General features: G+C 38.0%; 1 protein-coding gene across 1 annotated transcript in view; it reads left to right on the top strand.

The window, feature by feature from the left end:
- The window catches only part of GLRX2 (glutaredoxin 2), a 375,306-nt gene that overhangs the window by 163,711 nt on the left and 186,265 nt on the right, over positions 1-25,330 (top strand). The window lies entirely within an intron of this gene.

Raw genomic sequence — 25,330 nt, 5'->3', positions numbered from 1 at the left:
ATTATTGATTAGTTATAAACCATTTGTGTTTTATGTTTATTTCATCTGACAAGCACTAACTAATTCATCATGTTCTATTACTGGAGCTGAAAGGTAACTAGCATGAAACAGCAGAAAGGGCATTGAGAAGTAGGAGGCCCTGTAAAGCAATAGCATTATTTGCAGTATAATACTACAATAATGCTCTTTGCTTTTTTTATTTTTGTAACAGAGGCAAATGATCTCCTAGCTAAAATTTACTTGAAATTACTAGTAAATTGCTCTCTAAAGCATGCTGAAGTGAAATTCAGCAAATATGCTGATGAGATAGATATTGACCTATCATTCAGTGTTAATGTTAATTTTTTTCATGAAGGTCTTCAAAATTATTGGTCATTTTGGAATACATTTTAGAATACATTTTAGAAATTGTGCAGAAAATTGTCTGGCTTTGGGAGTAGAAGTTCTTACACTACACATCTCATACAACAGTGTATTGAAAACTTTGTAAAATGAATTGTATAACATTTTGTAAACTGAACTTTGTTCCCTAAACAGAAATAAGAAAGCTCATATTTTTACTGATGGATGTCTTCATCAGCTAGCAATACAATTGCTGTGCAGTACTCATATAAAAACACTGTGCAACACCGCATGGTGAAGACAGCCCTAAGCCAGAGCCAAACGTGATAGATGCTAGAGAAGTACACGCTCATCAGCTTGGCATTGCTACTGAGCTTTATCAAGAGACACAATACACTAAATAGCAATACTAATGTGGTTCTGTTTGCAAAATCTGAGCTTGTAACTAAGTGGCACTGCTACATTGTGTAGAAGTACAAACTGGCCAATAGCTATGCTGAAGATACACATGATGCTCCATTACACCTTGTAAATACACCTAAAAGGGATCAAATAAGGCAGTGATAAAAAAAATTAGAAGGTATATAGAAGTATTTCAACTTTTCCTCTTTGAATACATATATAATATGATGGAAAGACATATGCAAAGAGCTGCCTGCTCTTCCAGAGGCCCAGATGCCCATTCTTTCAGAGGCATCCACAGATAATGGTGAAATTAGACATTGTTCTCTCTGTTGAGCTCTGCATGTTGTAGACAAGCCAAGGGCAGGCAATGACCTGGAAGTTTATGAGCAAAGTGTCATGCTGGAGGCATGGTGAGTGTGATAAACAGTGTGCAGGTTGCAACCCAGAGCTCCTGCATGGGATGGCAGTGGAGATGTGGCTAGCAGAGCCATGCACTTGCGGTTATTAATTACATGCACCATCCATATTTAGTCTACATCTTGCTTCTCTAGTAGGGTTCAGATTGTTTTCAAAATCTGAAAGACTGTGTTAAAGTGTACAGTGCAGTTCCTGTATATTATGTTCATGTTACTGGCTGATGATTGAAATAAACTCCAAAATTACACTTATTTTGCAAAATACATCCTTTGTATATTTACTAATGAATTTATTGCCTTTTGAGAGACTACAGTAAATTGTACCTATCTTGTTATGTAAGAGAGATGCATATTGAACTGGAAGACCCTGCTTTACTGAAGTGAGGGAAAGGCAATTTCAGACCACTGAGCCTGGTGGCTTATGACTGATCAGTAAGAACTTGTAGTGGTCAGAAAAAGTGGACAAATAAGTTTCACTTTATCAAATTCATATGGTCCTAGCAAATATTTTCTTACTTTTATATCAACTTTATTCTTAGCACACCTGTCAGGCAGTTTGTGGTGTTCTTATAGCATAGGAAAGCAAACAAATTACAAGAATTTCGTCTAAAAACTTAACACTCCAGAAACAGCAAGCAATTCTTTTCATGCTTAAATTTGATCTTGAGGGAGCAATAGGATAAACTCTCACAGAACAGCCTGATAACAACAAACAGAACCCTTGAATAAATGGAATTTTGAAGATAAGACTCACAGAAAAGCCAGAAATCATACAGCAAAATGCTACTGAATAAATATCAAAACACTTGATATAGCCTCAGAGCAATATACATCACAACAATTTTAACTTTTGTTTTTTGTTTTGTTTTTTTGGCAGCTTCATCTGATTTAAACATGTTCCAAAGATGGTTTTAAATCCCAGAGTTTGGTTCAATAAGTTTGTATTTAGGATACTCGAAGGTATACTTATGGTACCTCATTTATTGTGGCCAATAATATACCAGTATTTTCTTAAGCACACACAAACAAGGCAGTGATGAATAGATTGCTTAGGTAAAACAAGAAAAGTGACTTAATCATGTGTCTCTGCCCTCAAGTTGTGAATGATGATACACATCATCTACATACATTCACCTTCCTTTCTACCATTTTTCTCCCTATCAAATTATCCCTGACAAAAAGCTCCACCTAATACCTGACACCCATTCATGTTCCACTGATTTCTTATTCTCATCCCTGGGCAGCTCCCTCTTCTCTTTCTTCTTACTTTCAGCTCCCCTGCTAATGATTCCTCCTGCAAATCTGCTGACATTCCTGGTTTAGATCTAGGCACCAGGACACCGATCACTTCTTGAGAAACAGACAAAGCAGCTGTCCTACACAAATTTCCTAGGTAAACAGGATACTAAGTCCAGGAAGCATTACGTGCCTTTTATACAGGGTGATTTAGGAGTTCACTGGTATCAAAGACAGTAGCAGGCTTATCATCTAGGCCTGATTTGGTACAGTCTTTACCTTCATGTGCAGCACAAGGTTTAGATAATGTATTAATGGCCCTGTAACTGAGAAAAAGACACAAAATGAAAGAGAGCTTCTTCCAATAGAGTTAGAAGCTCTGGTTTAGGGGGAAAAAAAAAATAATCGTATTTGCTTTTGAAGTCTGCTTAACATATCGAAGAAATAAAGGTGCAGTTGTTTGCAGTGACTGTTTCTTTTCAATGGTACAGAACCAGAATATGGCTACATTCATTCTTTCATTCATTCACCGTTGATTTTCACACTGGGAACTACCGTAGCAACTCATGAAATGTCATTCACTGAAAGAAGTACCCGGAGGTTCTACTTTCTAAGCTTTGTTTAAGTATGTAGATTTCCTTCTTGGTTATTTTTATATCCCATGGAAAAGGCTTGCTTCACCCCATCATAAGAACATAAACAGAACATGTAAGGCAGAATAACTGTGTTATCATCATATTATTTCCTACATTTGCAGATATTCTAGTTTTGTAACCAGACTAGATATTTTGTGTAATATTAAATACTTTCTTATAACATATATTTGTGCCAGAAAATACCAACACAATTCAGGAAAAAGTCTAATAAAAGATTTTCGCAAATTCTTCAGAATTTGCATCAGTCCCTCAGAGCTGATATTTTCTGCCTATCTTTTCACCACACTAGAAAGAGCCAATGGGTCACATCCCCTGCTACACAAATACAATCACCCTGCTGTAGAGGGTTAATGACAATCAAAGCACATTTTAGCATGACTGATAAATGCATTCATCCTTCATGTGATTATAAACAGGAAGTTGATTATCAATAGCAGAGAGACCACTGGAGAATGCTTACTTGATATCAGCTGGGCAAAGTTAAAATATAGACAATCATTATTGATTATTTTTCATCAGACACCTTGACAACAGATAAAAGATAATTAGATTTACAGGTAATTGTTTTTTGCTTCAGAACTCTGCCCACATGAAATAGAACCATGTTGCACTAAATGCATGTGTAAACATGCACAAGAAAACAATTAGAGGTGTACAACATGACAAAGCAGCACAATAACAGGAGACATTATATTACTGCCTTCATTTTTACATTTGAACACAGAAGCAGAAGAGATTGATTCATGCATAATCAAACAAGAAGTTGCTGGCTGTCCTTCCCTAAAAGGGAGTCTAACTGAGCTGTAATTACTAGCCATTTCAGACACAACTGAAAACTAACATGCATCATTCTCTAAATTAACTCTCATAGCGCTGTCCTGCTCTGTAAAAAACCAAACTGGACTTGGCTGCCTGGAGTTACTGAATTACTTCTTCTGTTGACCCTCCTGCAACCTTGATTTCTCTCACTAGATTCCCTAACACAATAGTTTCAGTGAAAGTGCTGTACACACAAATTTAATAAGTGAAATTTTTAAAACTGGTGTTTTCTTTTGTAGTTTACTTAGAGAAAATCAAATGGGAAGCTGTTGACATTGTGTGGCCAGCAGGAGCAGGGAGGTGATTGTTCTCCTGTATTCGGCACTGGTGAGGCTGCACCTCGAGTACTGTGTTAAGTTTTGGGCCCCTGTATATGGACGGGTTAAAAGATGGGATTTTGGTCCGTGGATGAACACTGGGGGAGAGGTAGATAGCCGAGAAAAATGCAGTCAGCACAGAAAATGGATGGTTTGTTGCCCATTGCTTAGAATGCTGACCACAGAGATAAGAGAGCTAAGCAATACTGGGGGAGGACAGGCAGCAGGCTGTTGCACAGCACAGCTGTGAGCATGATCAGAGTGTGACTGCTGGATTATGACAACATGCCGTGTGTACAAAGCCCATGAACCAATAGACAGGGTGGCTATGGCTCGTGCAGCGTGCCTGGCCAGGGAGCGCATGCGTCATAGTCTCTCTATGTTACAAGCGAGGCATGTTTTGGCACCTGCTGGCCACATGTGCCGAAACTTGTTCCTCTGCAAATGTATAAATACCGGGATTTTTCTGAAGAGCATCGGGGCTGGTGTATGGTGAGGCTACCATTGCCTCTGTGGGGATGCCCACATAAAGCTGGCACCTACTGATTGCTGGGCTGACCTCGCGGCGCAAGACGGCACAAGAATGTACAGATGGTCCATCTTCCTCACAGTCCTCGGGTCGGTATGTTAATTTGCCTTACAAGATACCCTTAGCATAACGCACATCTGCAGTTAATAAATGCTGGCTTTTTCCCCTTATAGTCAGCATGTGTGTGTTTGCCTTCTTGGGAATCCTCAAAACCACCCTAAAACAGTCCCTCACTACAGGAAAGACATTGAGTTGCTGGAACATGTCCAGAGAAGGGCAACCAAGTTGGTGAGGGCCTGGAACACAAGTCTTATGAGGAGCAGCTGAGGGAGCTGGGGCTGTTTAGTCTGGAGAAAAGGAGGCTGAGGGGAGACCTTATAGCTCTCTACAACTACCTGAAGGGGGGTTGTAGTGAGGTGGGTGCTGGTCTCTTCTGTCAGGTGGCTGGAGATAGGATGAGAGGAGATGGCCTCAAGTTGCAGCAAGGGAGGTTTAGGTTGGATATTAGGAAAAATTCTTTACTGAGAGGGTTGTCAGACATTGGAATAGGCTGCCCAGGGAAGTGGTTGAGTCACCATCCCTGGAGGTATTCAAAAAGCATGTAGACAAGGTATTCCAGAACATGGTTTAGTGGGTATGGATGATGGTTGGACTCAATGATCTTGAAGGTCTTTTCCAACCTAAACAATTCTATGATTCTATGATTCTAAATTAGGTCGCAATTTCTAAGCCATTACTAAATAATCAATAATATTTAATTACTTGTCTGACAGTTAATGTCAAGAGGAAAAGGCCAATGAGTTTAATACTGTAACAAATCGGTGTTACCTATATTAGCAAATAGTTTTGCTGTTGAAAACTATAATTACTAAGTAAAGTAAACAATAACCTGTTTTCAAAAGAAAAATATCACAGCAGACCTATCTGAGGCAGGATGAGAGCCAGGGAATGCATTCAGTCTTACAAATTAAATAAAAATTACTGTGATACAATGCAGGTAAATTTTGCTGTTCTGCAGTAGAGAATTTCTCTCTATACATACCAAATAAATGGAAAGCATGGTTACCCTAGTTTAAAAAAGACAAAACAAAACCAAACCAACAACAAAAAATCCACAACTTTAAATTACCTTTTCATCTTCCTTCCATTGTTTGGTAATATGCAATATATCACTGTTTTTAAATGGTACAACTAACTTGGTACAAACTAACCCTTTCTGTAAAAAAAAAAAAAAAAATAAAAAAATAAAAAATCTTCGAATAGGGGTTCAGTCACAAGGAACCTGCATTAAAAGCTTTTTGGAGTACATTTACCACCAGTATAATTTGAGACAGTATTTAAATACACCAGAACCCTATGAACCCTGGGTTTTGCCACTATCTTTTCTGTGTCTCCACACCAAACAAAATACCAAAGATAACTAAGGCACTCCAAGCCTAACATTGTTTCTTCTACTTTGAAGGGCAAAATGTGTAAAGTTGTTCAGAATGCTTGTATAACAAAAGCTAACATTATTCAATTTATAGAAACAAATTAACAGATCATACAAAGCACTGACAACTATTTATCAAACCTTACTAGGTTTCTCAGTCAGTGACTGATTCTGGTTCCAACTTCTTTTCACGTACGCAGTTGATGGGAAATGTGATAATGCAGCACACACAGCATAAGGATGAGGCCAGCTCTAACGTTGCCTTTCAACTGCTTTCCTTGCAACAGTTGCCTTTGTTTGTTCCCCTTTTCCCCAGGTAACTATGTGCAGGATCATTTATGTGTGTATCCTTAGAACTTGCTTGTGCATTGAATCAATTCAGTAGAATATTGGGGAAAATGATGTCTTCACCATCTCCTCATCCAGGGTCATCCAGTAATTACTTTCCCTGGGGATTAAACATAGAAGTGCTTCAGAGCAAACTAGTCACACCTTTGTCCAGAGACACAGGGAAGAGCTGTCCAGCAACTACCCAGTCTGCCCTTTTGCCTTCAATAAGGTGAGTATGGATTTATTTCAATGCAACTGCAACCAGTCAAGCCCTCAGGTCTGTTAGTGATTAAGAAACAAACATGCAGTGTGCAGTGTCATGGTTTAACCCAAACCGGCACAAGACAGCCACTCGCTCACTCCCCCCCCTCAGTGGGATGGGGATGAGAATCAGGGGGTAAAAAAAGTACAAATTGTGGGCTGAGATAAAGACAGTGTAATAGGACAGAAAAAGCAGGGAAAATAATAATAATATTAATAGTAAGAAAAGAATATACAAAACAAGTGATGCACAATACTATTTCCCACCACCCACTGACCGATGCCCAGCCAATCCCCGAGCCGCGGTGCCCCCCTAGCCAACTGCCCCCAGTTTATATACAGGGCATGACATTATATGGTATAGAATACCTCTTTGGCTCATTTGGGTCAGTTGTCCTTGCTGTGTCCCCTCCCAGCTTCTTGTGCACTCCCAGCCTCTGCTGGCAGGGCAGTATGAAACACTGAAAAGTCCTTGACTTAGTATAAACACTGCTCAGCAACAACTAAAACATCAGTGTGTTATCAACGTTATTCTCATCCTAAATCCAAAACACAGCACTATACCAGCTACTAAGAAGAAAATGAACTTTATTCCAGCTGAAATGAGGACAGCACCCAGCATAAAATTCTTTAAAAATAGGGAACGAGAATGTTGGTATTTTACTACAGTTGCAAAGTTAAGCCTACTATAAATACCTCTGTCAAATTGTTATTGGAAAAATACTATATTCAAAGAGGAATTGAATACTAGTTATCCTGCCTGTAAGGCTGAATTTTCAAAATGTAATTTAATGAAATCTCAAAACATTTTACAAAGTGGGGCTTTATAGAATTCAGTTTGACTTACACTTGACTTTGATCAGTCAGCACACTTACAGTGATTGCCTCCATTGTCATGACACCTTCCCATCTGACAGTCTTCTGTACTAAACGTAGTCTAAAACATCCAATCTCCAAAGCTAGCTTGCTATTACAGAATTAAATAGAACATTTATGTTTAATTGCACATAAATTTGATCATTCTACACTCCATGAGGGATTATAAAATAATCACTTCTCTTTTCCTTGGCCTCAGGGGGGAAAAAGAAAACCCACAAAGTTTGCAAATTCCATTTGCCACATGCAAAGAATATCCTAACAGATGTGGCACACTCTCAGGTTCGCAGTAACTGCAGGATGTATACAGTGGGTTGCAGTATCTGGCTTCATAGCCAAAACAGAATTACTAGCAGCTTTGCTAGTCCCTTCTGGTCCAGTTCTGTGGTGGAAGGTCCACAGATATATTGTAGGGAAAAATACAGCTACACACTAATGCATGTGTATATTGCACTTAATGAATAAAGACAACTAGAACCTGGGTTAACTTGGTTAAAATGACAAAAAGTAGTTCTCTGGTTTTCTAACTACAGGACGATGCTCTGGAAAATATTAAAGAAATGTCCAGTTTAGCATACTCTGGGGATTAGAAACAGAAGGTTTCAGCTTCCCTTAAGATACCTGCTTTTAGCCATTTTAAATATAGGGTTCCAAAAAAGACCCAATTTTTTTTAGTCTCATAAAATAGTTCTTTTGTTCTTTGACAAGGTGGTTTTATGAAAATACAAATGGTATTGTAATATCATCAGATCGCATATTTCAACTTAATAGTTTAATGAATTTACCTTATCTAGACATAAATAAAAAGTGAGTATTAAATATTTCTATTTTCTATTTCTATTGTGGCAGGATGAAAGGACCTTGTTATCCTTTTAGAAAATTATTATTTCAAGAACAATTAAGTATTCTTTTAAGTAAAGATTTAACCAAACTGAAGTTTAAAAACCCTTTTTCATTTAATACTTCTTTTGTAGCATCTAGTAGGTTTTACTCTGAGATTTAGCTGGTCATTTAAGATTAACGGATAAAAGCTTGCTTTATGCAACTTTTAATAACTGAAAAACATTCTTAATTCACATAATACATTACATACTATATGAAAGTGCAGTTATTGACTGTGCCATTGCAAGTTTATTATGTTAAAAGTTAATGTTGCAATTGCTCCTGGGCCGTTGCTTTTTTAAAAACTAATATAGGCCAATGGTTTAATTAACTGTGTGCAATTCAAAGAAGCCCAAGAGAATTCTTAGAGCTCCAGGATTATGGGTATATGTTTGTCAAAAAACTGGACTTGGAAGTATAGAATTAAGTAATCTGACATATCTGGGAGCAAAAATATTTATATGCAATAAGAGCAGAAAAAGAGGATGGATTTTTCTCATAGGTAGCTTGTAGGTAAGGTAAAATCAAGAGTATATATAGTGCATCTTGAAGGCAAAATTATTTTGAAGATGTTGCCACAGAAAAAAAGGAAATGTTAAAAATCAATAGAACTCCATTTTACCATCAGTCACCAGCTGCCTTTGCCATGGCCTCATTTATACCTAATACTTTCAGAGTTGACACTAGAGGAGGAAATGTTCTCTTTCTGCATGGCAGTAGTAGAACCTCACCCAGCTTGTCAGAATAGAAAAAAAGGCAGCATTATTCCCAAGAATGGTTGAGAAAGGATAGTGTTCCCATGAATGTCTTCACATAGAGATTTCACTCATCTCAGTTGCAAGACTACTCAATATTAAATAGTGAAAAAATTTCCAGCAAAAATTTATGTAGTCAGATACAATACACAAACACATCATGAAAAATAAGCATCATCTGCAAGGATTTTGTCCCCTTAGTAATTCGCCAGTTACTCAAGCAATTGTGCAATGTATTCAGCCTAACTTCTGGTCACATGAGCTGATTGTAATATTACAATTGTCTAAACAAGGAAAAAAGCTTTGCAAATTTAACTGAAGTTCGTTTGCCAGTAGTAAAACATAAAGGCAGGCAGACAAATGTCTTTTCCAGCAAAAATTCAGCTGCAGTCAAGTGTCCTTTGCAGCTCAGATGGCTAACTTTTGTGAAAAGTACAAACTATCAGGATTTTACCTCACTCCAATTAATTTAGGTTTCCATCCTTCCCCCCCCCCCACAGTTCAGACCAGCAGAACATGTTATTCCACAGATAAGCAGTGTAGACTTCCTTCCCTTTTCCCCTAGTTACTTGAGTGACCAGACTTTCAAGCATCTGGGAAGGTAAATACTTTCTATCAGCTACAATTTAGATAACTTCCACAATCTCATTTCATGATGGAGTACATATTTAAGACAACGGGATTATTGAAATGAATAAATACTCAGCAGTCTGAATAAGGTATCCAGAATCTCAACTAACTTATTATAACAGACTCACTTAAAAAAAGGTTATCTTCAAAATTTAAACCTTTGTGATGTTTATTTTTGCCTTTGTTTAAATGTTTTTTAATGTATGTGCTTCTGTGAGTGTTTTTACAACAATGCAAGAATGTCATATCTTCCTTTACCTCTCTAGGGCCAGGCATGAATTTGCCAAGGGTATGGAACAGCTAAGTGAGAATGCATTAAGCTCTTGTATGATTCTAAAACAGTAGCACAGCTCCCTTTTGCACATCCCTGGCACCAAGAATTACATTAGTTTTAGCATCACTGACAATGGTTAAGTCTCTATTGCAGGAGAAACTGTTTAAATAACACTGCACAAAAGAGATTTTCATTCAGAATCTTTGAACTGCTCCATTTATTGAGAGAGGGGTTGGCACCAATGAATTAAAAGAGTATGTACAGAGTTGTAATAAGTGCAAGTGTAGCATAACATACCAGCACACTGCAAGACATCCTTATGACTTTGTCCTTGCATTGTAAGAGCCTATTCCTGAGCTTATTGCTTCTTGGAGACTCTGACAAGGAGGTCAACCAAGCCCGCTTACTAGTCTAAAGTATGTCCTTACAAATACATTTACACAGGCAGGTTCAGCCTTGCTAAATCCCATGCTTGAATCAAATTAAATCATTTCAAACATAAGAAGCTATTATGGGGAGTATGTCTGCTTTCTGCTCAGTCTAGCACCACATTACAGCAGACAGGCATTCAGTGAGTGTTTAATCAAGGAATGCTTATTAAACTGCAGGTTTGTGCTGTTTCCAGGGAAAACATAAAAATAGAAACATATTCTAGCTGTCAGTCAAGATGATTATTTTAATGCTACCACTCTTAGTTTAAAAAAGTTAGAAGCAGCTGAATTTAAATACGTACACTCTGTGCATATTCACTATACTTCTGTACCTTATTAACTTTTTGCATTACATAAAGTTCAGTCTAAACTTCTACACTCTGCAATTTAGCTACATTTTTAATTGTCATACACCTACAGTGTGTTAAGTAATTTTGTCCACATAATAATTCACCCTACTGATTATTCTCGTTAACAGAGAAAGTTTGGTGTGGTTTGTTTGGTTTGGTTTGGTTGGTTTTTTTCTTTTTTTCTAAGCATTTCTTAACAGTAAGCAAACTCAAAGTTTGAATGCCACAGGTCTTGTGTAGCAGCATCGGGGAACAGGAATAGCTGAGCTCTACACTTTGGTTTTTGACTTTGGAGGGAGGAGAGAGAATACCATCCCTACAATTAACAAGCACAAGGTAAAAGATTGGACTGAGGGAAAAAGTAGGTGAAGCTCTGGCATAGACAACCAGGAGATGATAGGAGACAAGCCAACTGATGCGAATTAGCTTGCTTCCTTTTTTCTGCTTCCATCATAAAAAGGATCAAGAAAATAGTCATGACTGAGCCATAACTTGTTCTGTGGTTTGCACCTGAGCAACTGTAATTATCTGTTGTCACACCTCACCACCAGGCAGATTGCAAGGCTGCACATTAAGCCCCAGGGTGAGATGATCTGCACTTCAGTGGATACAGACTCACCGTACCTGAATACTCCATACGGCCAACAATGTAGAAGAATAATCATCAAATCATATAAGTCTGAAAAGCAAAGAAAAACAAAAGAAAACAAAAAAATCCAGCTTTTGAGATAATTAGGAGGGGGGAGTTTACATGATATTCTTAACGCTAAATGACATTTACCATATGCCAAAATTAATCTCTGAGGACAACGTTGATGGTCAGCTATTGTCCAATAAAATAATTTTTGACAGAAGAATTCATTTAAAAGAAGAATTTTTTACGGCATTTTTATTGAAAATTGTTCCTTGGATCCAGAATGGAATGTCTGGTCAAACAAGGAGAAATACTAAATGCAAAACAGGAAGGAGATCAGTTTTAAAGGGAGTCTTAACAGATGGGGAAGGCCTAGCATCAGAACCATATTCAAGCCTGTTGAACCCCAGGACCTGAACTCCAGTTTCTTGTAGCAGATGAGTGGAGCTGACTAGAGAGAGAAATCCTCTGTGGCACAATGTTCAGCCAGCTATGAAATGGCTCTCGCAGGATCAATGCCACCTACCTCAAAGAATGTGTAACCTCCTGGTCCCAAGCATTCCCACCTTGGGGAGGGAGGGGAGGAGGTTAATGGAAAATTTGGAACGGAGTCAGGTTCACCCCCATACAGATCAGGAAAAGTTTTTAAATCTCCAAAATGTTCACAGAACAGGAAAATCATTCAGCTCTATCCTTAGTAAGAAACATCTTTTATTTTATCACAAATGCTTATGTAAAGCAAATACAAAGATAAATTCCAGTTTTAGTATAGGTAAAAACTGTAGCTGGGGCCTAAAGTCTGATTTACAGTTCTTTTTGTATTGGATGAAAATATTTGAAATTATAATCTGGAATACTGATTAATGGTCAACCAAATATTCTGATTAAAAAAAACTTGGATTGATCAAAACTAGCCCAGATAAGTTGTAAAATATTCTAAGAGAACACAAAGTTAAGTTCGACTGAAGAAAAAAAAGCATAATATAATTCACATGGGGTAAATTTCTTGTTCACTCTCAGATTGGCATTCCTAAAAATCACTCAAGACACCACCTTGAAAACATCCATATATTCATCATGTAGCAGTGCCAAATAGAAAACAGAAGTATTGTAGGAGCACTATTGACATCTCTTTGAATACTTTGTTCCCTTACTTTATCTGAGCCTCAATACATGAAACACAAATGGGAAAATAGCCTAATAAAGGACAAACAGGAGAAGACACAATGCCAGCTAGCATGAAGAGGGCACAAATTTCAGTTTCATTCCAGACAACTGAGAAGAAATAACAAGGGGATACAACACCTTATTATTTATACATGCTCATAAATCCATATACTTTTACTCAAATCCACAAGTGCTGAATTATTGCACAATTCAACACAAAGAATAACAAAGTATGAAATGATTCTTTGCTCTATTGAAAATAACGAAATCATCTTTCATTCAACATTACACCCCTCAGTGAAAAACAAAACGCTATTGAGCCTTTTGGCTTCTGCATCCTTACAAGAGCTAAAACCATGAAAGGACAAGAACGACTAATTCATAAAACCCACCCTCTTTCTAAAATGAGATTTGCTGGTGACTGAAGAACTGAGATTAGTGGCAAGTCCTAAAATAAATATTCTTCCTTCTTCATCAGTTAAAGTATATTAGAGTGCAGATTAAAATTATTTGCACTTCTTCACAAAACCAGATGTTCACCAGTTGATTTCTCTTCTGTTGCTGGAAAATCTGTTCCTCTGGTCTTGCCATTCTGCTCTTTGCATGTAGAGACATCACTGCATCTCCATATTCTCATATCCACTCATTTCTTATCAGGTGTTCAGAATGCCCAGGTAAGTGCTGAAAATTGAACTGTCTGTTCACTACATTCCAGCCAACTGACTAAAATTAAGGATCAAACACAATAGAAAGAATTGAAGTTTCTTCAGCAGCAGCATTTCTGAATCCTGATCTCCCATGGTTGTTCTCTTTGCAGATTCTCCACTATCTAACCATATGCTTGAGCTCTTGCTTCTACCTTTCCTTCCTGAGAAACGTAGGGTAAAAACCCAAAGCTCACTGATGACAGAAATACAGATTTGCAAAGGACCTTGAGGTCATCCAGTGGGATACCTGCAGCTGGTACACATCTCTCATGTGAACATGGGAGACATATACTTCCCCTGAACCTTGCACTGAAGGAAATTTCCCAGACACAGACAGTATCTCCATCTAGAGCAGAACCATTTTACTTTAGATATCATACTGTTATCCCTCCTTCAGAGAAAAGGTTGAAATTCTATTCCAGCCCTCTGCTGTCCCTCAGCACTGATGTGGAGTGCCACCACCATGACTACAGAGATACAGCTTGGAAGAAAATGAGCAAAGCATGTGTGAGGAGGAGGTATTATAAGGAGGAAATAGGAATAAATGAAAAAGAAAAGAAAACAAACAAACAAAAAAGAACCCTCAATACCAAGTGATCTGAACCAGAATAATTCCAAAATATGCTCTCCTTTACGAAGGACATCTCTCCCATGTTCCTAGTTCTAAATCACAGCAATTCCAGGTCTGTATTTAAAAGCCAACTGCCATATAGAAGATAGATTTTTTTTTTTCCTTAGAATCGTAAACTGTTGTTTAATTGGACAACCAAAAAGCTTTTTTGTTTTCCTTTTCATGAAAAAGTAGTTGTGTTTACCAGAAACCTTAAAACAAAGGATGTCTAGCAGAGTACTAGGATCAATATATTTCTTAAACATTGTTTTCTCATAAAAGCATTTTCATTTGCTGCTCTTTCTTTCCACTACAGATAAACTGCTTCTAAGCCATAGCAACTGAATTGGGATTTACTCATTTCACTCTATAATTTTAACTATCCAGGCTTGACTACTTGCTGCTTGGAGTCAACATACACTAAATAAGATTTTATTTTTTTTTAAATAAAATATACAGGATAATTGCTAGAGTTTACACAAGGCATTCTTTTCTTTATTGAAACTGCAAGCAGGGTAAGTAGCACTGTACTTTCCTATGCTAGGATTTCAATCCACTTCCAGTTAACCACTACAAGAATATACTCTAAAGACTTTTGACTAGCCTAGAAATGTATCACTGTTACATTAAATCCATCGGTGTGTCCATCACAGTGGTTCAATAACTAAGCCACTAGCTGTGGAATTTGATTCTAGGCCAACCCAGCTTTTATCTAAAAGTAATGCAAAGTTTCTTACTGTTATGGTTGTGAGAGGAAAACCTGAATCTGTAGCTCAGATGACAACCCAATGTAAGAGCAGATTAAAGGATAATAATTTAGGTTCCTTTTATTTCATAATTCTTGAGTGCTTGGATTGGCCATGAGGGACCCAGGAGGTTTAAGGTTCAAGAATGATGAAAGATCAATGCTGAAATAACAGTAGCTAGATTCAAAATATGTCTGGATCAACAAGATGAGATTCATTGGTAAGGACATGTGCAAAATAGCAAAATAGACAGAAAAATTAAAGCTGAAAAACCACAGAATCATTTAGGTTGGAAAAGACCCTTAAGATCATCGAGTCCAACCATTAACCTAGCACCACCAAATCCACCACTAAACCACATCCCTCAGTGCCACATCTACACATCTTTTAAATACCTCCAGGGATGGTGACTCCACTGCTTCCGTGGGCAGCCTGTTCCGATGCTTGATAACCCTTTCGGTGAAGAAATTTTTCCTAATATCCAATCTAAACCTTCCCTGGTGCAACTTGAGGCCACTTCCTCTCATCCTATTGCTTGTTACTTGGGAAAAGAGACCAGCACCCACCTCACTACAACCTCCTTTCAGGTAGTTGTAGAGAGCGATAAGGTCTCCCCTCAGCCTCCTTTTCTCCAGACTAAACAACCCCAGTTCCCTCAGCTGTTCCTCATAAGACTTGTGCTCTAGACCCTTCACCAGCTTTCTTGCTCCTCTTTGGACACACTCCAGCACCTCAACGTCTTTCCTGTAGTGAGGGGCCCAAAACTGAACACAGTACTTGAGGTGCAGCCTCACCAGTGCCGAGTACAGGGGGACGATTGCTTCCTTAGTCCTGCTGGCCACATTATTTCTGCTACAAGCCAGGATGCTGTTGGCATTCTTGGCCACCTGGGCACACTGCCAGCTCATATTCAGCTGGCTGTCAACCAACACCCCCAGGTCCTTTTCCTCCAGGCAGCTTTCCAGCCACTCTTCCCCAAGCCTGTAGTGTTGCATGGGGTGGTTGTGACCCAAGTGCAGGACTCGGCACTTGGCCTTGTTGAACCTCATACAATTAGCCTCAGCCCATTGATCCAGCCTGTCCAGGTCCCTCTGTAGAGCCTTCCTACCCTTGAGCAGATCAACCCTCCCGCCCACTTTGGTGTCATATGCAAACTTACTGACGGTGCACTTGATCCCCTCACCCAGATCATTGATAAGATATTAAACAGAACTGGCCCAAATACTGAGCCCTGGGGAACACCACTTGTGACTGGTCACCAACTGGATTTAACTCCATTCACCACAACTTTTCGGGCCTAGCCATCCAGCCAGTTTTTTACCCATTGAAGAATATGCCTGTCCAAGCCATGAACAGCCATTTTCCCCAGGAGAATGCTGTGGGAAACAGTATCAAAGGCTAGGCAGACAACATCCACAGCATGTCCCTCATCCATTAAGCGAGTCACCTTGTCATAGAGATGAGCGGCAATTTTAAAGGTCTAAAAGAAACATAAAAGTACTGTTTTTCTCTACATTTTTCCAGTGTGAATGAATGCACTCCAAACTTAATTACATTCTGTGCATCTCATTAGTGCAAAGAAATTGGTAAATCAGAGAAGCCAGAGAAGAACAGCAAAATTTATAGATATGCAACTTAGACTTAATTATAAAGGACAATTAAAAGAAGCAATATGCACACACATATAGCATGGCAACATACTTATAAGGAGAACAGGAAAGTGAGAGAGGAAGATTGTTTACAAATATTTTAAAGCACCAGGAAAGAAGAGTAATTAAGAGTTATAAGGAATAAAGGAGAATACCGTTTTGATGGATATCATGAAACACATTCAAACAGGAATTCTCTTCAGCTTTTGAGAAGTTCCCCAATATGCTTAATTGATCCCTTTTAATCAAAAATACCTTGGATAAATACTATTAAAATGTATGCTGGTAAACAACCTCTTCTAGCAAAAGTGACTGTACAGGACTGCTTCACCTAACTCCTGTAAGGACTGGAGCTCTTATTTGGTAGAAATCACCTGAAAAGAGAAGTAGTGAATAAACCTATGTGTATGATTAGGACAGTAGTAAAAGAGCCATATACACACTGAAAAAACAACAAAAGAAAAAAAAAATTGAAGAAAAAGCAATCACACTCATATGACAGGATCATGTGTTATGGAAAATAGATGATCTATTCCAAACAAATTCCACTAAATGAAAAATGGTCCTAAAGAAGCAAAGAGCAGTATCCCAACTTCTGTGTCAATCTATACTAAAAGGGGACTTTCTGTCTTAATTTCAGATTTGAGACACTTTTCCTCTTAAGAGCAAGAATAGCAGCAATTAGGTGTCTTATATCAAAATACTACAGGGACATTAATGATCAGCTTATTAAAAAAACCCCAAACCTCTGTTATCTCAGTGAAGCCACCAGAATCCACAACAACTGAGAATCAGAACCCAGGTTGGTTTTGTTTCATTGTTTTGGGGGTTTTTTTTGGTTTTGGTTTGGTTTTTTGGGGTTTTTTTTTGGTTTGGGGTTTTTTGTACTTTTTTCTTACTGTTACTGTGAGGTGAATTTTGCCATAATTTCTAGGGAAGAAGGAAAAATTATAGATTCTGGAAAGAGAAAAAAAAAGCAGCACCTAACAATTCAAGTGAGCCAATTAGTGGATGCACTTTATTTCAGAATAAAGCTGCCAACAATATTAGCTTATAACATAAACATACTTCAAACAGGCTTAAGAGTTAAAAGTAAGCAGCTATGAAAATATTGAGAATGGCTACCTCTCTCATCTCTGAAGAATCACTCGAGTTCAAAAGATGCTAACATTTTTACTTTTAATTAGTTGCCATTTTGATGTCGGCCTCTAGACAGCATGAAAGAGAATAGAGCATTGATGGGTGGATATGACAAAATCCAAGACATCATGTTTCCTTCCAGATTTCCTAATCATCTTTGTTAGTTTCAGACAGCGGGTGAGATTCAAGAAAGTTACAAGCTCAAAAAATCCCCAGCCTCCCTCAATACAAGACTTTTTTTCCTCTTCACAGCTGCAGTGAGGTTGTTCACTAAATAGCAGTTCAGGCTCTAGGGAATAAGCACCACACTAAGCCTCGCTTGGAAGGGAACACAAACTCCCTAAGGTATGCCCCACAGGCTCAGAGAAGAAACACAACACTCCAAGCTGCCAGCGTTAATATTTGAGATTCTGTTGTTTTTTTCCCAGGAAATGAGGTAAGTCAAGGAGAAATAACATCTCTCTGAGCCAAGAGCACACACACACACATTTAAGTGCTTTCTGAAGGTGGAGAATGAAGAAAGGGGTTCTTTCCTTTTGACTTAGTTAAGCTCTCTGTGGGCTTGTATACTGTTCAAGCTTTTAGAAGAGAGACTGAGAAAAATAGCAATCAGTAGTGTCAGCTAAAGGTGACAAACAGAGCACAAGGTGGCTACTGTAGGGACACACTCTGAAGACAGTGGCTGGGCAGTGATCAATTGCACTAGGAGATGAAGACAGACAGAGGGAGCAAAAAGAGGAATCAATCCAGTCTACTGCAGATATAGGCAACTGGAGTAGGTAGCATGTGACAGGCAAGGGTTTATCTGTCAATAATTCATACTGCCTCACTGCGTAACTTTTACTAAAAGTGTGTCTTGAAAGCAACAGTACTGACGTATGTTGTATGGTAGAGTTTTACTAAAACCTGGCATCTCCAGTCAAGAGCAATTCAAAGCACACCACTCAGGATCCAGTCACCTTAGTTCTTTCTGCCAAATGAGTTTTAGGCCAAACTAAAAAGGCATTTGAAATACTTGTTTTGACAGAAAAAAATAACAGAGAAGTGTCGTGGTTTAACCCCAGCCAGCAACTAAGCACCACGCAGCCACTCACTCACTCCCCCACCACCCAGTGGGATGGGGGAGAAAATAGGGAAAAGAAGTAAAACTCAGGGGTTGACATAAGAACGGTTTAATAGAACGGAAAAGAAGAAACTAATAATGATAATGATAACACTAATAAAATGACAACAGCAATAATAAAAGGATTGGAATGTACAAATGATGCACAGTGCAATTGCTCACCACTCGCTGATCGACACCCCACTAGTCCCCCAGCGGCGATTCCCCACCCCCACTCCCCAGTTCCTATACTAAATGGGACGTCACATAGTATGGAATACCCCATTGTCCACTTTGGGTCAGGTGCCCTGGCTGTGTCCTGTGTCAACTTCTTGTGCCCCTCCAGCTTTCTCGCTGGCTGGGCATGAGAAGCTGAAAAATCCTTGACTTTAGACTAAACACTACTTAGCAACAACTGAAAACATCAGCATGTTATCAACATTCTTCGCATACTGAACTCAAAACATAGCACAGTACCAGCTACTAGGAAGACAGTTAACTCTATCCCAGCTGAAACCAGGACAAGAAGCACTTCCACAACTAGGCAGAAAAGGGAAATCAAAAATAATCCTTGTCTTTTAAATGGATTATTCAGTCTAGTTCTACGCTGTTGAAAATGTAATCATTATATTTGGCCAGCATGCCTGATGTGATATCCTAATAAATTCAGCCTAATGTGAAATACTGATGAATTCAGCTGATTATAGAGGCCTGGAATCTCAGTGGGAAGAATGATATAAGACATCTGAAAGCAGAGGCTGCAATTGCTAGATGCTTCCTGGGCCAAGGGAAAAGAAGGATGCTATTCACAGCCTGCATTGTATGCAGCAGCTAAGAGAAACATCCTGTATTACTGAAATGTCACTAGTGGGCTGGTATTTAAAAGTGAATAGTGCTCAGCCCAATCCAAGTTTTCCAGACCCTAGACATTCAACTATACCAAGTGTAAAAGTAAATATGAAAAATGGAATTTCAATACTTACCCTCAGAAGAACACAGGAATAAGTCCCCCCTCCTAAAGCCTCCCATAGGTGAGTAATAAGCATCACAAAAAAAAGTTGATTTTATTTGTAAAGAGGCAATTCAGCTAATTCTTTTAATAAATGCTTTACTGTATTTACTCGAGTTGCTGGATTTATTTACTAACTTCAGTATAGCCATTCTCGGGAGAAATGATTCATCCCTCAGGCAAAATGATTTCACAATTGTCAATTAATATTCTACTAATTTATTTCAAATCTTCTAAGTAATATTTAATTTAATTGGTACTTAATTTATTGTGACAGTCAACGTTATGCAAGGTCAAGCCTTTGATTAATTGCATCTTCTCCACTGAAGATGGACATAAAAACTGGTGGTGGCTATTATAACAAAATCCATATAGGTAACTGCAGTATCTTTAATGAATTATAGAAAAAGTAAAAGTAGTATTTACCAAAACTCAGGCACTTACTAAATCAGTCACAAAGGTTACAAATTATCCTTCCACACAAATACTCACATATTTAAAGATAACAAGTTGGTTCAAGGAGGTGCAACACATTTTAGCCCTGATGACATCCATTCCTGACTCTGTATTTTAAATAACATCAGTCATTTGTGCAGGAAGCTGGCATTGCAGCATGAATTGTCTTTCAAACCATGTGACTGTTTTCTTCCTGGCTGCTGACAAAGGCTCTGGTAAATTTTGTGACCCTCAACTGAAAACACTATGTGAGGTGCATCTAAATTTGGCTTCTTCAAGAAACTATTTCTAACTGTTGTACTGAAGAGATTCTAAATCATCTATCCACTGCTTTTTCTCCTCCCTCTCTTCTTCTAAGTCTGAAACTGATGCATGGTTATTGATTTAGAACATAGTTATTAATTTAGAACATGTTTTGGTTCCCTGCATTTGTTTAGACCATATTATACAGCTTCTCCCAGATGAGCATGCTGTACACAAGTCATTAATTAGGTACAGAAAAGTTCACACTGTGCTGAGCCACAGGTCCCTCCTATTATAAAACAGGCCACTCGGCTACTCTAGTCTCTAGCAATCATTCACAGAGAAAGTAGAAATGATTCAGCATTCAGCAGAGCCCTAAATGTTTCAGAAATCTGTTTTCCAAAGCAATTGCTGGTACCCTGATAGCTATACTCAGGCTTTATACAATGCCTACAGATAAGTACACTTCCAACCTCATTACAGCGCTATCCACAGGAGCCAAGCATTTAAAATGTTTTATGCATTCGCTGAACCATATTTCAATTTCAAAAGAGCAGGTAAGATTTGTTTCATCACAAATAGGCTAGACATTCAAGTAAGCAAATCAACAACATTATTCTATGCTGTAAGATCAAAGCAAATATCGATTGCAACATTCCACTGCTGCCTACCAATACTTAGTGAAATTAATTTCAATAGGTTGATTTTGTTACTTTCATTTTTAGTGATTATCCACCACTTTAGTTCCAAATGTAAAAACTAGTTTAAGCCATGACGCCTGTCAAAGCAAGAGATGGTAATAACAAGCCCTTGCCCTTAGATGAGCACAGCAGGTTTTCAGCTCCTCAAAAATAATGGCAGCTGCAGTAAAGACTACTCGTGGTTGTTCATGCAGTATAGTACATAAATCTTAAAATGCTCCATGTCATAGACAATCCGTGATGAATTATACCTGCTTCATTAAGTTTCAGATGCACAGTTACTCTGATCATTTTTGGGTGTTCATCTGCAGTTTTCCTAAGGCCAACATAATTTCCTAATTATCTCCTTCTCCAAATCAGACCCATCCAAATAGTCACCTTCTTACCATTCAGAAATTGAGTCTCTTGTCCAAAATCACTAGTCAAAAAAAAAAAAAAAAAAGGGGGGGGGGTAGAGAGACAATCAGCACTGACTCATTTCACAGGACCAAAATGAGTGGGAACTCCATGACTTAAAAGTGTAGAAATTTATGCAGTTCAGTTCTCATATAGTGTGCTCATAAATGAAGAATTTCCTAATTAACTGTTCCTATCAGCTGTAGTATTGTCTCCACTGATATGTTTCTGCACACTTTTTTTTGAAGAACATACTTTTGTGGCCAGATTTTTTAAAAAATATCTCTTACAAAAATCTTCTTGGAACAGAACAAGGTTGTTCCTAAAGTAATTTGCTGTCTCTGTATGCAAAAGGGGAAAAAAAAATGGACAGGAATCTTACAAGTTTAAATAATTACCCCTGAACACAAAAATTAGCCTGTCACGTACAGAATGAAATTGTTTAAAATGCATTTTGCAAGTTATGCTCTGATAAGGCAGACAGGCTTTTAAAGGATGGAATTTGTTCTAATGATCCACCTGAAAAGTATTTTTTAATTCAAAATTAGAACTTTATTATAAAGAAGTAATGGAGTATTTCTTTTTGATAAGCCACTTCACAGAACACGGATCAGAATGCAAATTACAGTTATTTGCTCTAAGTGCTTTTCCATTAGAATGGCATTAATATGAAACATTTTCTTTCTCCGTTTCATCAAGACATTTCACAGTATTCCTGCTACCTTTAAGACATGGTGTATTAATTTAACAAAATTATATATAATCTTGGGTGTATTATGTATGCTTCATTTACTTTTTGCAACATTCATTATCTTATTTTTCATGTTTGAACCTGTCAACTGATAACACAGCTACATCTGCTTTCAGAAGATCAGGTTTCAGATCAGAGTAGTAAAGTCTAATTACAATAGATTTGTGAAAAATTGAGGGGTTTATTAAATAAAAGGATGACACAAGCCCTTGTGTTTAATAGTCCAAAATCTTGTAGGTAAAAGCTTTCTTTTTCTCTCTCCCTTCTTTTTTGTAGTTTAACCAGTAACACAAGTAAACTGATAATTGTTTGGGATTTTTTAGTGTAAATAAAGGGTGCCAGCACAAAGGTGCTGTAGTATGAATGATCTATAGCACCAAGAACACAAGTAGAAAACACTGAGTATGTGAAAGTAAGAAATAACAAACTTTTATCTGTGGCTTTTTCACAGTGACTATTCAAAGCTACTCACACATACTGGTTGTGGACAGTGGGACACCACTCCACCAAAGGTAATCCAAAGGGCGTGTACAATCATCAGAGCACATACTGCATCACCCTTTCTTAATGCCTGAAAATTGCAGTTTTTACCAGCTTTTGTTTTAGCTGCAGCACCTGTGAAAATTACTTCAATCCCCAACCCACAAAATATATTCTTTCTTTCTTCTTCCTTGAACAATTTCTGTAGTTGTGCAATGAAAATAGCTATATAATAGATCTGGGAAAACCTTTTTCTCTGGCTTGTTTTCTATTAACCCCAAATTATTCCCATATCTGTTTTCAAATACAGCTGCACAAACAATTGTACTAGCACAGTTCAGAAGGTTGAAACATGCAGACAGATATAAATTCTGCATAAGCTGACAGTCCTATAGAAAGACATGCTCACTAAATGACACAGCCATGACAAATGGTTCACATTAAGGACCCCTTTAGTCTTGATATTCCAGGCCGCTAGAAAGGTCATTTGCATAACCTGTGTCAGAAAAGCTTTGAGCCTCTTCACTTTCTTCATACCAGGGCATCAAGAAAGCCTAAGAAGTGTTTTCCACTCCTCTAATCTCTAATAGTTTCCAAGGATGTGAACCATGAGCAACCTATAACAAAGAAAACCTCAAGAAACAAACCAAAACAAACAGAACACCCTCCAAGACCCACTTGGTGCCACCATAAAGGTTATACAAGCTTTTTGTGTTCCACAATTAGCATACACATGGCTTACTACATAGGCATAAAAAGCTAGTGGAAAGTCAGAAATTAAAATACAGAATCAATTATCTGTTTTGTTATTTATAAAGATATAAAAAGTAAGGGGGGAAGGTTTTGTCTTCCTCCACCCTGTCAAGTGCAATAACTTCCACAGTAATGTCCAGTGGACTGCACTTGTAAACACAGCACTCAACACTTCTAGATAAAATTACTAAAGAGAACCTTTTAATTTTGTTATGTTATAATTTTTATTCCCTTGTCTCAATCCCCTGGCTTTGCAGAAAAGGCTAAGAATGACCCAGTGGAAATTTTCAGCACACAGGCTGTGAAACACAGTCCTGGAGGTCTATTATAAGACCCAGTGAAATCTACAAATAAAGATTTTGTAATGCAGAACTCTTTGAAAAACATATCTGACATATCTGTAGTAATTACCTGCCAGAAAAAGTTGACAAATATCAGTGAATACAAAGAAAAGGCAGCAATAGCACCTGTTCCACTGGAAGAGGTGGATAAGCAATAGCACTATAGTATGGAGATAACATCAAATGAAGTAAGAGACTAGTAAAAACTTGTGCTTTCTATCAAAAATGCAGAAAAATGAAGGCATCAGTTGGTATGAAGGAAAAGCAGGAAAGAAAAAAATAATCAGGGTGATGAGCAAAGAGCATGTTATTAATAATTAAAGTGGGAATCCCTGCATTAGTGGCCACTATGGACAATTAACTACTGGTTTATTATTTATTTTAATTACCTGGCCAGAAGGCAGTCCACATTAAAAAAAAAAAAACAAAATCATTACGTGTAGTAACATTAGGTTTCAAGGGGATTAGCTCTTTTATAACCTGTGTTAACTACTTTACAACAGCCATAATGTGCTTTTAAGTATGTTGGTTCTGTGGCTGCTGAGAAATTGGCCTGTCTTCATCAGTTGACTATTGATTTCCTTATCAATCCAAACACTATACTGTTTCACCATTTCTCTTACATATTCTCCATTGTGTTTTAAGATAACCTCACACATACAGGATGCAAAAATGACAATTTTTTGCTTTGTTTTGTTGGTTTTTCTTTAATGTAGTGATTACTATCTAAAAGGAAGTAGCCCAAATCGTTCAGTCCTTGTTCCAACAAACCTCCTGGAGTCAAATCCTCCAAAGACTTTATGTTTCTCAGGTCACCCCTACCACTGTGACCTGCACATAAAAGCATCACCAAATCAGAAAATTAAACAGACAGTGCAAAGTAAAAGAATCCTGTCTGAGATTGCAAGTTCTGAGCTGAAACACTTTAGATCACTCTTGCCCCCAAACATGTTCTGTATCTGTATTTGTTTCAGTGAAAGAAACGGTCATGCATTTCAGAGCAGAATGTGGCTCAAATACTAAAAGAAAAACAAATTAGTAAAATACAATCTTTGCAGTCTTTAATTCACCTCGGACAGTGGAGCAGGGATCAGTACAAATCCCTATGGGGGGCAACAAGTGAAAAAGCCCATCCCTTCACAACAAAGAGTTAGACTTGATCTCACTCAGCATCCATTGCTGTCAGCTGGCCTCAGCATCTCATCTAGGCTTAAAATGTCATGATAGACTATCTATAGCATTGGGCTGGTGGTGTGATTCCTTCACGCTATCACCATCTAAATAGGTAGACTGAAAAAGTCTCCAGGAGATGCAGTCAGACTCAGTAGAGTCATTCTATTTCAACAGCTTACTCCTCCTCAAATAACTTAGTTTAAAGCCCTCTGTTATTCTAGTCCTTCAGTGGTGTGGTTCTGCTTGCATGGCCATCCCACCAAAATTCCCCTGTGACAGCATTGAAAAGGATGATATAAATGAAAGGAAAAAATCCCGTTTTCTATGCTAC

Source organism: Haliaeetus albicilla, chromosome 8, assembly GCF_947461875.1.
Source record: "Haliaeetus albicilla chromosome 8, bHalAlb1.1, whole genome shotgun sequence".
Classification (NCBI taxonomy): domain Eukaryota; kingdom Metazoa; phylum Chordata; class Aves; order Accipitriformes; family Accipitridae; genus Haliaeetus; species Haliaeetus albicilla.
The sequence above is the reverse complement of the archived record's forward strand: the minus strand, read 5'-3'. Positions and strand labels throughout refer to the sequence as shown.